General features: G+C 45.6%; 1 protein-coding gene across 1 annotated transcript in view; it reads right to left on the bottom strand.

Moving 5' to 3' along the window:
* The window catches only part of SUPV3L1 (Suv3 like RNA helicase), a 76,309-nt gene that overhangs the window by 33,069 nt on the left and 25,343 nt on the right, over positions 1–17,897 (bottom strand). The gene's annotated exons all lie outside the window — the stretch shown is intronic.

Raw genomic sequence — 17,897 nt, 5'->3', positions numbered from 1 at the left:
GGTACACTTCAACTGAGAGACAGAATCTGAAAAAAAAAAAAAAAAAAAACTAGGAAATCACATTGTATGATTTTTAAACAATTTATTTGTATATTCTTGTGGAAAATAAATATTTGGACAATCAAAAAGTTTAACTCAATACTTTGTAATATAACCTCAGTTGGCAATTACAGAGGTCAAACGTTTCCTGTAGTTCTTGACCAGGTTTACACACACACTGTAGCAGGTATTTTGTCCCACTCTTCCATGCAGATCTTCTCTAGATCGGTTATGTTTTGGGGCAGTCGCCGGGCAACACGGACTTTCAAATCCCTCCACAGATTTTCTATTGGGTTAAGGTCTGGAGACTGGCTAGGCCAATCCAGGACTTTGAAATGCTTCTTACGGAGCCACTCCTTAGTTGCCCGGGCGGTGTGTTTGGGGTCATTGTCATGCTGGAAGACCCAGCCACGTTCCATCTTCAATGCTCTTACTGAGGGAAGGAGGTTTTTGGCCAAAATCTCACGATACATGGTCCCATTCATCCTCTCCTTAATACGGATCAGTCATCCTGTCCCCTTTGCAGAAAAGCAGCCCCAAAGCATGATGTTACCACCCCCATGCTTCACAGTGGGTATGGTGTTCTTGGGATGCCATTCATCATTCTTCTCCCTCCAAACACGGCGAATGGAGTTTGTACCAAAAAGTTCAATTATGCTCTCATCTGACCACATTACATTCTCCCAATCCTCCTCTGGATCATCCAGAAGGTCACTGGCAAACTTTAGACGGAAATCAAGAGGAAAAAAAAGGGAAAAGAGAGGCGCCCGTAACCTTTGCCCCCGGGGAACTTCCTAATGCCGCACAATATGGAAAAAAGGGGGGAAATTGCCAACCCCCCAAAAAATACAACAAGAAAAACGGACCAAGATGTGCGCAGAAGGAAGAGCCAAATTGGATTTAATTATTTTTATTTAATTTAAGTTAATAGCCGAGTAATTGAGTAAATTAACTGAAATATGATCCTTAGAGTGACCACAATGGGATAAGAAGAAAAATGATGATAAAATATGTATAAATTAAAACAGCATAATATTAAAATCCACAACCATCTAATAACATTCCCACATACAGCTTATTATTGCCAAAGGCCAATAATAAATACAAATGTAACAAAAACCTACAAAATAAAGCCGTTCCTGAAATAGGCAATACTGTAACAACCTAGGATGCACAAATAAAATCGCAATGATTCAAAAAGTATTATAGGACCTAATATCTCCACAGTGGCTGGCCAGCCTAATTAACTTGTAGACGTAATGTTCTTAAAGAAAGTTCATTCAAGGTCAGTATATTATATGGGTGAAAAAATTGCCTGTCAATTGAGATTTCATGGGGTTAAGTCAGTGGTGGAAGGACTGGAAATCATTTGATTAACGACCCAAACTGATAATATGGTTACCCGGCGGCCTCACGAGGTTAGGAGCCGCTGAGCCACTTCGGGACTTTATATTTATTACTGTCTAGTGGGCCGGGACTGGCTTTCACCCACTGTCCCGACTATTTAGCCACTCACACTAGCGGCCGTACGAGGGTAGGAGCCCCTGAGCCGTACGGGACATTTGGCTACATCACCAACGGGTAACCATATTATCAGTTTGGGTTGTTAATCAAATGATTTCCAGTCCTTCCACCACTGACTTAACCCCATGAAATCTCAATTGACAGGCAATTTTTTCACCCATATAATATACTGACCTTGGATGAACTTTCTTTAAGAACATTACGTCTACAAGTTAATTAGGCTGGCCAGCCACTGTGGACATAATAGGTTCTATAATACTTTTTGAATCATTGCGATTTTATTTGTGCATCCTAGGTTGTTACAGTATTACCTATTTCAGGAACGGCTTTATTTTGTAGGTTTTTGTTACATATGTATTTATTATTGGCCTTTGGAAATAATAAGCTGTATGTGGGAATGTTATTAGATGGTTGTGGATTTTAATATTATGCTGTTTTAATTTATACATATTTTATCATTATATTTCTTCTTATCCCATTGTGGTCACTCTAAGGATCATATTTCAGTTAATTTACTCAATTACTCGGTTATTAACTTCAATGAAATAAAAATAATTAAATCCAATTTGGCTCTTCCTTCTGCGCACATCTTGGTCCGTTTTTCTTGTTAAACTTTAGACGGGCCTGGACATGTGCTGGCTTAAGCAGGGGGACCTTTCGGGCGCTGCAGGATGTCAATCCATGACGACGTAGTGTGTTACTAATGGTAACCTTTGTGACTGTGGTCCCAGCTCTCAAGGTCATTGACCAGGTCCCCCCGTGTAGTTCTGGGCTGATTCCTCACCGTTCTCAAGATCATTGATACCCCACGAGGTGAGATCTTTCATGAGCCCCAGGTTGAGGGAGATGGTCAGTGATCTTGTATTTCTTCCATTTTTTAATAATTGCGCCGCCAACAGTTGATCTCTTCTCACCAAGCTGTTTGCCTAGTGTTGAGTAGCTCATCCCAGCCTTGTGCAGCTCTACAATTTTGTCCCTGGTGTCCTTAGACAGCTCTCTGGTCTGGGCCATGGTGGAGAGGTAGCAGTCTGACTGTTTGAGGGTGTGGACAGGTGTCTTTTATACAGATAACCAGTTCAAACAGGTGCCATTAATACAGGTAATGAGTGGGAGATAGAGTAGCTTCTTAAAGAAGTAACAGGTCTGTGAGAGCCAGAAATCTTGCTGCTTGGTAGGTGTCCAAATATTTATTTTCCACAAGAATATACAAGTAAATTGTTTAAAAATCATACAATGTGATTTCCTGTTTTTTTTTTCCAGATGCTGTCTCAAACAGTTGAAGTGTACCTATGATGGAAATTACAGAGCTCTCGCATCTATTTAAGTGGGTCAACTTGCACAATCGGTGGCTGTCCAAATACTTTTTTGCCCCACTGTATACCCTACCAAGAATTAGAAAGAACTAATATAATAAGGTGAGAGGTAACTTTCTGACAAGGAATGAAAAAGGAAATTCTTCCGGCAACAATATTTCATTTTTCACTTTATTTCAGTATACAATCATCAAAATATGCAGAATTGATAAACTGGCAGTAACTGCCATATCGTATTACTTCTCACAATGTCCCAGATACAAAAAACAGGAAATGAAAGCATGCAGACATCAAGGGGGTCATTCAGAGTTGAGCGCTCGCTAGCTACTTTTAGCAGCCATGCAAACGCCGCCCACGGGGGAGTGTATTCTCGCTTTGCAAGTGTGCGAACGCGTTTGCAGCCGAGCGGTACAATTTTTTTGCAGTTTGAGTAGCTCTGGACTTACTCAGCCCTTGCGATCACTTCAGGCTTTTTGGTCCCGGAATTGACGTCAGACACCCGCCCTGCAAACGCTTGGACACGCCTGCGTTTTCCCAAACACTCCCAGAAAACGGTCAGTTGACACCCAAAAACATCCTCTTCCTGTCAATCTCCTTGCGATCGGCTGTGCGAATGGATTCTTCGTTAAATCCATCGCCCAGCAACGATCCGCTTTGTACCCGTACGACGCGCGTGTGCATTGCAGTGCATATGCATGCGCAGTAGTAATCTGTTTGCTGCACTGCGAAAAACGGCAGCGAGCGATCAACTCGAAATGACCCCCCAAGTCTTTAGTAGGAGTTTGAGGTTCCAAGCATTGATTCGGCACTTATTTTAAAGATAGTCTATTGGAACACTATATTTTTTTAAAAGTTCATAACCTATAAATTATACTCTCCACACTCAGCCTACATTGAAACTTCCCGTAAACCACTAGCCAATCGAGCGGCTGATGAGGGAATAAAAGGAAGAGCAGTGGCAGCATAAGATATCCTTGAGAAAGTCTGTGGGCCGAAATGCGGTGGAAGCTTTTTGGCCACCATACACTACCCGGTGACATCACGTGTCCTGGACTCTACCGTTGACCTCTGAATCACTGCAGCGTCAGAGAAACTACAAAAGCAGGAGCGAGAACAGAGGGGGAAGGAAGCAGAGAGTTCTAAGATCTGGACCTACTAGGGACAAAGTCAGGAGAGTTTTCAATACATTTACACTGCCAGAGGATGTCCGGGGACCCCCCCCCCCTTTTTTTTTTTACCCCATACCCTCACATAAATGACCTGTGTGTGCATTCTGTCATTGCACCCATCTATTTTTTATTGTATTTTTAATTTATTTTTATTTCTATTTAATTTATTCTTTACCTACCTCACATATTCATATATTTTTTATACACATACATTCTAAAGATACATATTCTCTCCTGCAGGGTACACAGGTTAGCCACAGGGTAACATTGGGATATGATGACGCGACAGCGGATTTGCACCAAACGGTCAAAATTTTTCGGCCTCCTAGCATGCAACGGGCCCGTCCATATATCCCCGCCTCCTGGCTCAGACAAATCAGTTTTTTGTTTTGTGCGACAGGAGCCGGACCATGGTTAGATGGGGCTGCTGTTTTTTTAGCAGCTATAAGCTTTCTTATAGTCTTACTATTATCTTGAGTGATCTTTCTAAAGAGAGTCTTACACGTACCTTAAAAAGTCACTCCAACAACTCCCCGCCGGGTCACGACAACGCTTACCCACGAGTACAGTGCTGTTTCGGCAGGTGTCTGTGTCGGATATACTAGCAGGTCCAGCAGACGTTATCAGGCTGTGGCCGGAGCACGGGCAGAAGGTAAGGCATCGGTTCTGCTTAGAGGGGGAACACGGACACAGCTGCACTGTTTTGGGAGGAGAATACCAAACAGTCGCTGACGCGGCTGCCACCTAGGGTGCACAAGCGCTAGGCGTTCGGTATCATAGGCTCCAGGGGCAGTATGATGCCGCAATCCCTAGAGTTGATGTCAGCAGTGGGGAGTCACATGCTCCCCTGGTCGCCCCTCCCCCCAGTTCATGACCAGTTTACTCAGAGTCTCCCGCCATGAACTGTTTTCCTGCTTTCGTCTGAGACACTGTGTACTAAGGGGACCCAGTCGCAGCATAGGCGACTGTGTGACTGGTGCGTCAGTGTTCACTTGGGCATCTGTTCACTATAGGTTCACGGCGCGGTTGTGTACACTATTAGCATCTAGATCCACTCAGCGTTTGCAAACGTATATTGATCGATCCTGGAAACGGGGTGAGAGTCTCTCTGTATCCCACTCTACTGAGCACGGGTAATACAGCACTAAGTCTATATCTAGCTAGGAGTACAAATAGTTGGATAAGTGCCTAATGTATACGAGTCTGATAATTATTACCGTTTTCTTTTGCTACACGTCTGAATATGGTTAAATCTTATACAAGGCAATGCAGTAATAGGTTTCTCCTACATACTTGAAATTAATTTGTAGTTGATTATGTGCTCATATTGCTTATTATACGAAGTATAACCTGTGACTGATTGCTAGTGCGATTGCTGACTTTACTATAATTCTGTCAGTTTTTTCTGTCTGTTCCGATCTTCAATGCTGGTACAAAGCAGGGTAGGGTCGGATTGTATATAATTTTAACAAAACTTAAAGTGATTACAGTCACAAATTGTGTAGTACACTGTGAAAGTGTCTGATTATTTATCATGTCTAAGTGCGGCAGAAGCACCAACACTCATATCAGGTTTGTCTTGCAAAGCTGGGTTAACCTCTCAGGATCTGGTTCAGGATGGTTTGTGTGCAAATTGTTTTATGCATTCACCAAGGTCTCTTGAAAAACACAAGGCAGACACAGGTGCAAGTTGATCCCCCATGGGCTATGTTTACACAGACATTATCCAGTATAGCCGACTGATAATTCCAACTTCTGTACCAGGGATAGGTTACACTTAACCCTTACATGCAGCATTCCAGGTTTATCACTTCCAGCAGGGAAAGTGGCAGCCTCTCAACAGAAACAGGCTGAAAGGCCAGTGGTAAGTAAATCACATAGACATGAAACAACATCTTCACAGTCTACACGTTTCAGATGAGGATTCGGAGGATGAAGACTCATTACACTCTGTTTCTGCATATGAAGATGAGGAAGAAGGTCTCTGCTCAGAGGACATATCTGAGTTAATTAATGCAATGAAAGCCATTCTATCCTTAGAAGAATCAGCAGAGCCTGTGTTAAAATCATCTCAAAACAGTTAAGACTGAGTTTACTGGGTCAGAGCAGCTGACAGAACTTATGGAAGAGGCAGTAAAATATTTTGAATTCCTAGGAAATGAAATTCCAATTATCCTCTTCCGGCTGAGAACGGTTTAAAGAGGGAGGTGGCCCCAAAGTAGATACGCATGTTATTCTATTAGTGCGAAAATCTACATTACCTCTGCCGCGTTTATTGGAACTGCAGGTTATATTTATATATATATATATATATATATATATATATATATATATATATATATATATATATATACACACACACACACATATACATACACACATACACATATACATACATACATACACACATAACCCTGATTCAGGCAAAGGACATCCTTCAGGGGAAACCAGTTCAGATCCGCTCAGACAATGCGACGGCAGTAGCGTACCTCAACCATCAGGGAGGAACTCGCAGCCAAAAAGCAATGAAGGAGGTAAGTCACATGTTAAAGTGGGCAAAACTTCATCATCCAGCCTTGTCCGCAGTGTTCATCCCAGGAGTCCTAAACTGGAAACAAATGGGCTCTACACCCGGAGGTCTTCCAAACCCTGGTCGACAGGTGGGGGTTGCCAGAGATAGATCTCATGGCGTCCCATCACAACAACAAAGTTCTCGCACACGGGTCAAGAACAAGGGATCCGAAAGCGATCTTTGTGGATGCCCTGTTGGTGAGATGGGACTTTCATCTGGTCTATGTGTTTCCACCAATCGCTTTATTATCCAGGGTGGTAAGAAATGTAAAACAAGGAAGGGGTGCCGTGATACTAATAGCTCCGGCTTGGCCCAGAAGACATTGGTACACAGATCTGCAGATGATGTCGATGGATGCTCCATTCCTACTCCCTCAACTTCCAGATCTACTGACTCAAGGTCCTTGTTATCACAGACACCTGGATCAATAGTCTTTGACGGCGTGGCTCTTGAGACCTCTATCCTGAAGTCAAGAGGATTCTCACAAAAAGGTAATTCAAACTATGCTCAGAGCAAGGCAACCTTCCTCAGCTCGCATTTATCACTGAATATGGCAAGCCTATATTCAATGCTGCAGTGAATGGAAATTTGACCCTAGGTCTTTCAGAGTTTCCAGGGTCATAGCCTTCCTTCAGGCAGGAATGGATAAAGGTTTAAGGGTGGCTTCTTTGAGAGTGCAAGTGTGTCAGCATTGACTGTATGGTTCCAAAAGAAAATTGCCAACCTACAGGATGTGCGCACTTTTTTCCAGGGAATGCTGCGCATTCAACCTCCTTTTGTTCCTTCTACAGTGCCTTGGGATTTAAGTTTAGTCCTAAAGGCCCTTCAAGTTGCCTCATTTGAACCACTTAAAAGAGTGGATCTTAAATGGTTGAGAGCTAAAGTTCTCTTTCTACTGGCCATGGCTTCAGCTAGAAGAGTTTCAGATTTAGGGGCATTGTTATGTCATTCTCCATTTCTGATTTTTTATCCAGATAGAGCAATTCTCAGAACTAAATCCGTTGTCCGCATTATCCCACTGAACCCTAACTAAAAACTGGCTGCCCTGGGAGTGAAGAAGGGGTTGTGGGGGAAGGGGTTTAGGGGAGAAGGAGCCTGAGCTGCCCAGACAGCTTTAACCATGTAGTCCCAGACTCCTCCAGCATAGCTATACCCAAAGATTTCTCCAGTGATACCCAGGAGCTGAAGCAGAATTATCCGAGGACACTCCGCAGTACTTCACACCCATTACAGAGGTATCATCAACTCTTGTCTAAATATACGTGCATATATGTATACAGTGGCCACCAGTTTAACACACTGGGCCAGATGTAATGAAGTCTGAGTTGGCCAGAGGTGTGGGTCCCAAACTTGTAAAACTTAACAAAAGTTTGACTACAAGACCAAGCTGCCGCCCGGAAGAGTTGAGTCATGGTGGCTCCACGACGCTTCTACAGAATGTGTGGAGTGAGCAGAAATGGACACCGGCGGCCATTGAGCCTTTTGAAGGCAAGCCTGACGAATCATAATGCGAATGCATCACACAAAAGTCTGCTTCGTAGCTGGTCACCCCCGATGGGGTGCATCATAAAGAACAAAAAAAGCATCAAACCTCCGTAAGGGCGCTGTTCGGGCGACAAAACTTAAAAGCTAGAACTACATCTCGAGTTGAAAGCGTACCAGAATCATCCCGTAATGACGGGATCACAATCAGTTGATTGATCGGGAAAGCCGAAATGACCTTCAGAAGAAATGACAAAATTTGTCCTTAATTCAGCTCGGTCTTCGTGGAAGATGAGGTAAGGTGGTTTGCAAGACAAAGCACTCAACTCAGAAAACCTCCGAGCATAAGCCAATGCCAGTGAAAAGACAGAGGATCAAAGAAACTAGACTGGAGAAAAGCAAGCACGAGATTCAAGTCCCACAGTGCCGGGGGCAGTGCAAACGGAGGCTGTACCCTTAGAACTTCTTGCAAGAAAGTCTGAACTTCCAGAAGTAGCGCCAATCTGCGCTGGAAGAAGATCGACAATGCGGAAACTTGAACCTTCAGAGATCCCGGACAGAGTCCAGAATCCAACCCTTCTTGATGAAAAAGTACAATCCGGGACAGTAGAAAGGACCCAGTCGGAAAGCTGTGACGTTTGCACCAAGCCACATAAGAATACTATATGCAATGGTAATGGGCTGCTGTAACTGGTTTTCTAGCCCGCAACATTGTGGGAATAACAGCATCCAGAATCCGATGACGGCCTCGATAGTCACCCCGTTAATCACAGTACATCGGGGTAAACAAAAGGACCCTGTTGTAACAGATCCCAACGTAGAGGCAATGGCATGGATCGTCGACCAGAAGGTAGTGCAGGTCGGAAAACCAAGCTCTCCGAGGCCAATTCTCTCTTGATCTTCTTGAGAACTTGAGGAAGCAGCTGAAATGGTGGAAACAGGTAGACGAGGTCATACGGCCAAGTAACCGTTAAAATGTCCACTGCTTCTGCCTGAGGATCCAGTGTTCTGGACACGTATCAAGGAAGTTAATGATTCAGTCTGGTCGCCATGAGGTCCACCTGTGGGCAACCCAACCATTGCACTAGTCCTACGAAAACTTCTGGGATTAGGATCCTAGAAACTGAGGTAGTCTGCTTCCCAGTTGTCATCACCAGAATAAACACAGCTGAAAGAATGACATTGTTGCATTCGGCCCAACGCAGAATCTGTGCAACTTCCTGCATTGCTGCTCAACTGTGAGTAACGCCCTGTTTGTTTACATAGGCAACAGCAGTCGCATTGTCTGACTGAATTCTTACCGCCCTGGAGCGGAGAACGTGGGTGCTGTCCACTAGCGCATTGTAGATCACTCTCAGTTCCAACAAATTTATCAGTAACTTAACCTGAAACTGCAAATCCAGTACCACTGCACCCCATCCTCTGGGACCGCATCTGTTATCAAAACAACCCAATCCCATATTCCGAATCTACTGCTGGATGTGAGGTTGTTCATCTGAATCCACCAAAGGAGTGACACTCTGGTTCAAGGAGTTAAACGTATCAATTGATAAAGGGTTAAGCGAGACCCCAACCTTTGATGCAATAGGTCCAGTTGAAAAGGACGGGAATGAAATTGTCCGAACTGTAGGGCTTCGAAGTCCGCAACCATCTTCCCCAACAAGCAAATGCACAAGTGTACCAAAACTGTCCTCTGCTTGAGTAGTTTCTGAACCATAAGGCGGATACTATGTACTTTGTCCTCCGGTAGGAAGACTGAGCATTTGCGTCCAGTATCATCCCTAGAAACTGAAGAAGCTGTGACGGTAGAGGGTTGGATTTCTTGAAATTCATTATCCAACCTAAAAGAGTATGTCCCTGGAGAAGAACTTCGGATGGCGCCTTCATTAGCAGATCGTCCAAGTAAGGGATAATTCTAACTTCCAATGACCTGAGATAAGCAATCATGACTGACGTGATTTTGGTAAATACTCTGGGAGCTGTAGACAGTCCATATGGTAAGGCTCTGAATTGAAAATGGTTCTGTTGTATCGCAAATCTGACAAACGCTTGGGGTGGTTCACAGATCAGGATATGTAGGTATCCAGGGATACTAGATATTCCATGGGTTCTAAGCTTGCAAGTGATCGATTCCATCTTGAACTGGTAATAAGCCAGAAACTGATTCAGGGACTTATGATTCAGGATTGGTCTTACCGATCCGTGCGGTTTTGGAACTACAGAAAGATATGAATAGATACCCTACATCCTTTGGCAAAGTGGAACTGGCATTAAACGCCAGGGATTGTATTGCCACCTGGAGGGCAATCCTTTTGTCTTGCGCTACGAGCAAACCTGTTGTGAACACCTTGGCTGGCGGTAAAAAACTTTGAAATCTAGTTTATATAACACGGATACGAGATTGCAACCCACAGATCCGCGGACAGGAGAAACCAATTGTCCTGAAAATTTTGAAGGCGGATCCCCACCGTGGATACTCCCAGGTGGGAGGCGAGCCCATCATGCAGTCTTTTCTGCAGCTTTAGGTTCTTGGCGACGGCCAACAGTTTACCATGTCCTCTACCTCTCTGGAGGTGTAGCCTTTCCTATTCCTCGAAAAGGCCTGTGCTGTCCGAAAGGAACAAAAGGAAGTCCCCGCATAGGGAAGTTTTGTATGTGTAATCAGAGTTGGGAGACAAGTGGATTTTCCTCCTGTGGCCAGAGAAATCCACTTGTCTAATGCCTTACCAAATTGCAGATTCTTTAATGTGTTCTGTCAAAATAATTACTTCGTCAACCGGAACCCCTGCCTATAGATCCTTGATTAAGGCAGTAGAACACTGGGCTACAAAGTTAGTGACCCAGAAGCGGACTAGCGTCGACCTAAGCAACACTCCAGCTGCCGTAAAGATTGACTTTAAAGTAGTGTCTAATTTTCTGTTAGACTGGTCTTTCAGAGGCGTAGCCCCAGGACTGGTTACGCCGTCTACTTCGACAGCCTTAAAAGCATTGAATCCACCTGTGAAGGGGGGTTCACATTTTTCAGTCATCTAATCTCTTCGGCATTTGAAAACCCTTATCAGGGTTTTTCCAAGCCTCTGACAGTTGATCGAGTTTTTAAGAGAAAGGATAGGTGACAGACGAACGTTGCTTTTTCCCAAACAAGGTTGTGTCTGGCGAATCCGGCGCTACGGCGTCAAATATGTTTAACATCTGTCGCACTGCTAAAATAAGGGGTTCTACCCCATGTGCTGAATCCTGAGGAGATAAAGCCTCAGATTCAGAGATCTCACCTAACGCACGATCGTCCTCATCCACTTCATCTTGGGACATGAGTTCTTCCCCTGACTCATCCATTTGTAGGACCTGAGGGAAGGGCCTCTTACTTATCGGTCGTAAAAATGCCTTAGACTGTTTCATAGAAGGATCTAGAAGCTTTGTCAGACCTTTTACCGACTTAGCAAGACCAGCAACAGAAGTGGAAGGTGATCTGGACACCTGTGTAAGATCAGCAGCCTCACAAGACTTACGCATTGCAGCAAGTTCACCATTTCATTGTGACACAGTTACCTGAGAGAGCTACAGCCCAAGGGGGAGAAAAGGTGATTTTTGTTACTTACCGTAAAATCTCTTTCTCTGATTCCATCTGGGGGACGCTGCGCACTTACTAATGGGTTAGAGGTGTGTGGTTGTGGAGTTTGGCACAGAACTATTAAAAACCTGACTCCTCCCCCCTCTAACCTCTCCCATCTCCTTCCTGTCTAGCCAGCACCTCAGTTAACATTTAGCAAAGCCAAAGGAGATAGACCGAAAAAATTAACTGGTTAAACCAGACAAACATATGGGAGGGATCGCAGCGTCCCCCAGATGGAATCAGAGAAAGATTTTACGGTAAGTAACAAAAATCACCTTTTCTCTTTCATCCATCTGGGGGACGCTGCGCACTTACTAATGGGATTTCCCAAAGCAAGCTAATGAGAGGAGGGAGATACAGACGGCATAGCGGTCTGTAAAATTTGACGCCCAACAGAGGCAGTCTCCAAACCAAAAGTATGAAACCGGTAAAACTTAGTGAAGGTATGCACGGACGACCAGGTCGCCGCCCTACACAGCTGCTCGACAGAAACACCACCACGAACAGCCCAGGAAGCTCAAACAGCCCTAGTCGAATGAGTCCTCAATGGAGTCAGGAACAGGCAACGCCGAAGAAATATAAGCCTGCCGAATAGCAGAAGCAACCCAGCGTGCCACCGCGTTCTAAGAGGCCGGCCAGCCACGCTTGGTTGCGTCGATCAAAACCAACAAGGTATCCGTATGACGAATATCCTTAGTACGGGACAAATAAATTCGTAAAGCTCTAACATCTAAACTCTAAATGACAATCCTGTCCAGAAGAGTCCGGAACAAACGCTGGAAGGACTATGTCCCGATTCATATGGAAAGCCGACAACCTTTGGCAACAAAGAAGACTTCGTACGTAAGACCACTCGATTTTCATGAAAGACCAACAAAGGCGGTTTGCAAGAAAGCGCAGCTAACTCGGAAACACTGCTGGCCGAAGCAATGGCCAAGAGAAAAACCACCTTTAGAGTTAGATAGCAAAGCTCAACAGAGTCCAGCGGCTCAAATGGAGGCTTCTGGAGCGCCTGAAGAACCAGATTTAAATCCCACAGTGGAACCGGAGGAACAAAAAGGAGGCTGAATCCTGACTACACCCTGAAGGAATATTTGAACCTCCGGAATGAGAGCCAATCTTTTCTGAAAAAGAATCGACAATGCCGAAATCTGTCCCTTAAGGGAAGACAAACGAAGTCCTTTAGTCAGACCATCCTGAAGGAAGGATAACAGGCGAGGTAAACGAAAGAGGTGCGGTGACAACCCACGTCTTTCACACCAAGCAATGTAAATACGCCATACTCTGTGATAAACACGAGAAGTGACTGGTTTTCTAGCCTGAAGCATAGTCTTCACCACCAGTCGAGATAACCCTTTTGCTCTTAAAATGCTGGATGCAAGAACTAAGCCGTCAAAGCCAGACGATTTAAATCGTGATGGTGACAAGGACAGGAGATCGGGTCGCAAGGGCAGATGGAACAGTCCTTGGTCACCATGCTGCGGAGAAGAGTGTACCACTGACGACGAGGCCAGTTTGGTGCTACAAGAATGACCGGAAAACCCTCTCTCCGGATGCGTTGAAGTAGACGCGGTATCAAGGTAATTGGTGGAAACAAATATACCAGTCGAAATTGCCACTGAGCGGTTAATGCATCGATTAGTGTTACTTGAGGGTCCTGAGTTTGCGAACCATACCGAGGGAGCTTTCGGTTTAGACAGGATGCCATGAGACACCAGGGCCAGGAAGACCTCCTGATGAAGTTCCCATTCTCCCGGATGAATGGTGTGAAGGCTTAAGAAATCCGCTTCCCAGTTGTCCACTCCTGGAATGTTTACTGCGGAGATGGTCGGAACCCACCTTTCTGCCCACTGTAGGATATAGGAGACCACCTGCATGGCTCTCCTACTGCGAGTTCCGCCCTGTTTGTTTATGTAAGCCACCGCCGTGGCGTTGTCCGAATGAATGCGCACTGGATGACCTTGGACTCCGTTTTGTACCTGAAGTAGAGCATATCGAATTGCTCTTAACTCGAGAATGTTGATCGGTAACATCGATTCTTGACCGTTCCAGAGACCTTGGAAGTGCTGAGGTTGAAACACCGCCCCCAACCGACTAGGCTGGCATCTGTGGTAACCATCATCCAAGACCAAACAGCGAACGGTGCACCCTTGGATAGATTGGGACTGTGAAGCCACCAATGGAGAGACTGTCGAGTCCGAACCGACAGCCGGCACAATTGCAAGTCCAGATGTGGACTCGTTTGATTCCAAGAGCCCAGAATCTGAGCCTGAAGGGCTCGAGCATGGAATCTGGCAAATGGTACTGCTTCGAACGTCGCCACCATCTTGCCCAACACCTGCATACATCGGGGGACAGAGACCCTCGGCAATTGTAACAGGGAGCGGACTCTGGATTGCAGATCCTGAAGACTGCCCTGAGGAAGAAAACCCTTCTGACGTCTTGTGTCGAACAGGAGACCTAGGAAAATCATCTCCTGAGAGGGAATCAAGGAAGATTTCCGGAAATTCACAATCCATCCGAAGGATTAGAGAGTGTACGTGGTGCGTTGTAGATGTTAAAGAAGGTCCGGTGACGGAGCCTTTATCAACAAATCGTCCAGGTAAGGAGTAATGTTGACCCCCTGACATCTGAGGATTGCCACCACGTGACCCAATATTTTTGTAAATACCCGAGGGGCTGTGGAAAGACCGAAATGAAGAGCCCAAAACTGGAAATGCCAAGGGCCTAGTGCGAACCTCAACAGTTGGTGATGACCCGACCCAATTGGAATATGAAGGTATGCGTCTTTTATGTCGATAGATGCCAAATACTCCTCCGGTTCCATGGCCGAGATGATCGAACATATCTATTCCATCTTGAATTTGTGGGTGGACAGACACGGATTTAGGCATTTTAGGTTTAAAATGGGTCGAAATTAACCGTCCGGTTTTGTTTACCAGAAAAAGACTTGAGTAAAATCCCGACCCTCTTGAAATTTGGGAACTGAAGAAATGACTCCTTGCTGTAAAAGTGTGTAAGTTGCCCGAATGGGTGCTTGTCGCCTGGAGGCATCGTTTGGGAGAGGAGTGACGAAAAAAACGGTGTGGAACAGGTTCCTTGAGGTCCAAAATGTAACCTCTGGTTATGACCCCTGTCACCCACCGATCTGTATGTGACAGGAGCCACCTGTCTTTGAACTGTAGTAATCCTCTCACAACCAAGGATCCCTCCTGATTGCTCCCCGCGTCATACGGCAGGCTTGTCGGTAGGCTTGGCTGCCGGTCTACGAGGTGCCTATGCGCCTCTACCACGGTATCCTCTGCGTGGAAATCGTGAAAAGGCTCGAAAGGACTGGACACCACCCCTGCTTTGAGTGCGAAAAGACCGAAATTTTGTTGCCTTTGATTTTTGAGAGGCAACTGGAAGAAACGGGCTCTTGCCACCCGTAGTGTCGGAAATAATCTTTTTAAGTTCTGGACCAAAAAGAAATTCACCTTTAAACGGAATGGCTGTCAAAGTCTGTTTTGAAACAGAATCAGCGTTCCAAACACGAAGCCATAGTGAACGCCTCGCCGTAATCGCTAGAACAAATACACGTGATTGTAACTAGGCCGAGTCCAACAAGGGCTCCCCAACATAAACGAGAGCCTCAGAAATTTGTTCAGCCAGTTGAATAGCCTATAATGGGTCATCCGACTGCATACCAGAATTCACTTGATCTCACCAAATGAGAAATAGGAGCATCCACCTTTGGGGCAGTTTCCCAGAACTTTGTATCTTCCTCTGCAAAGGTTTATAAAAATCTTAAAAAAAATAATAAAAAAAAATAAGAATTTACTTACCGATAATTCTATTTCTCGGAGTCCGTAGTGGATGCTGGGGTTCCTGAAAGGACCATGGGGAATAGCGGCTCCGCAGGAGACAGGGCACAAAAAAGTAAAGCTTTACTAGGTCAGGTGGTGTGCACTGGCTCCTCCCCCTATGACCCTCCTCCAGACTCCAGTTAGGTACTGTGCCCGGACGAGCATACACAATAAGGGAGGCATTTTGAATCCCGGGTAAGACTCATACCAGCCACACCAATCACACCGTACAACTTGTGATCTAAACCCAGTTAACAGTATGACAACAGAAAGGGCCTCTTAAAGATGGCTCCTTAACAATAACCCGAATTAGTTAACAATAACTATGTACAAGTATTGCAGATAATCCGCACTTGGGATGGGCGCCCAGCATCCACTACGGACTCCGAGAAATAGAATTATCGGTAAGTAAATTCTTATTTTCTCTATCGTCCTAAGTGGATGCTGGGGTTCCTGAAAGGACCATGGGGATTATACCAAAGCTCCCAAACGGGCGGGAGAGTGCGGATGACTCTGCAGCACCGAATGAGAGAACTCCAGGTCCTCCTTTGCCAGGGTATCAAATTTGTAAAATTTTACAAACGTGTTCTCCCCCGACCACGTAGCTGCTCGGCAGAGTTGTAATGCCGAGACCCCTCGGGCAGCCGCCCAAGATGAGCCCACCTTCCTTGTGGAGTGGGCTTTTACAGTTTTAGGCTGTGGCAGGCCTGCCACAGAATGTGCAAGTTGAATTGTGTTACAAATCCAACGAGCAATCGACTGCTTAGAAGCAGGTGCGCCCAACTTGTTGGGTGCATACAATATAAACAGCGAGTCAGATTTTCTGACTCCAGCCGTCCTTGCAATGTATATTTTTAAGGCTCTGACAACGTCCAACAACTTGGAGTCCTCCAAGTCGCTAGTGGCCGCAGGCACCACAATAGGTTGGTTCAGATGAAATGCTGATACCACTTTAGGGAGAAAATGCGGACGAGTCCGCAGTTCTGCCCTATCCGAATGGAAGATTAGATAAGGACTTTTATAAGATAAAGCCGCCAATTCAGATACTCTCCTGGCAGAGGCCAGGGCTAGTAACATAGTCACTTTCAATGTGAGATATTTCAAATCCACCTTTTTCAATGGTTCAAACCAATGGGATTTGAGGAAATCTAAAACTACATTTAGATCCCACGGTGCCACCGGAGGCACCACAGGAGGCTGTATATGCAGTACTCCCTTGACAAAAGTCTGGACCTCAGGGACAGAGGCCAATTCTTTTTGGAAGAATATTGACAGGGCCGAAATTTGAACCTTAATGGATCCCAATTTGAGACCCATAGATAATCCTGATTGCAGGAAATGTAGGAAACGACCCAGTTGGAATTCCTCCGTCGGAACCCTCCGATCCTCGCACCACGCTACATATTTTCGCCAAATGCGGTGATAATGTTTCACGGTGACTTCCTTCCGTGCCTTAATCAAGGTAGGAATGACTTCTTCTGGAATGCCTTTCCCTTTTAGGATCTGGCGTTCAACCGCCATGCCGTCAAACGCAGCCGCGGTAAGTCTTGAAAAAGACAGGGACCCTGCTGTAGCAGGTCCCTTCTCAGAGGTAGAGGCCACGGTTCGTCCGTGAGCATCTCTTGAAGTTCCGGATACCAAGTCCTTCTCGGCCAATCCGGAACCACTAGTATTGTTCTTACTCTTCTTTGCCGTATGATCTTCAATACCTTTGGTATGAGCGGCAGAGGAGGAAACACATACACTGACTGGTACACCCAAGGAGTTACCAGTGCGTCCACAGCTATTGCCTGTGGATCTCTTGACCTGGCGCAATATTTGTCCAGTTTCTTGTTGAGGCGAGACGCCATCATGTCTACAATTGGTCTTTCCCAACGGTCTATTAACATGTTGAAGACTTCTGGATGTAGACCCCACTCTCCCGGATGAAGATCGTGTCTGCTGAGGAAGTCTGCTTCCCAGTTGTCCACGCCCGGGATGAACACTGCTGACAGTGCTATCACGTGATTCTCCGCCCAGCGAAGAATCTTGGCAGCTTCTGCCATTGCACTCCTGCTTCTTGTGCCGCCCTGCCTGTTTACATGGGCGACCGCCGTGATGTTGTCCGACTGAATCAACACCGGCTTTCCTTGCAGGAGAAGTTCCGCCTGGCTTAGAGCATTGTAGATTGCTCTTAGTTCCAGAATGTTTATGTGAAGAGACTTTTCCAGACTCGTCCATACTCCCTGGAAGTTTCTTCCTTGTGTGACTGCTCCCCAGCCTCTCAGGCTGGCGTCCGTGGTCACCAGGATCCAATCCTGAATGCCGAATCTGCGGCCTTCTAATAGGTGAGCCTTCTGC

Source organism: Pseudophryne corroboree, chromosome 3, assembly GCF_028390025.1.
Source record: "Pseudophryne corroboree isolate aPseCor3 chromosome 3, aPseCor3.hap2, whole genome shotgun sequence".
NCBI classification, from domain to species: Eukaryota; Metazoa; Chordata; class Amphibia; order Anura; family Myobatrachidae; genus Pseudophryne; species Pseudophryne corroboree.
The sequence above is the reverse complement of the archived record's forward strand: the minus strand, read 5'-3'. Positions and strand labels throughout refer to the sequence as shown.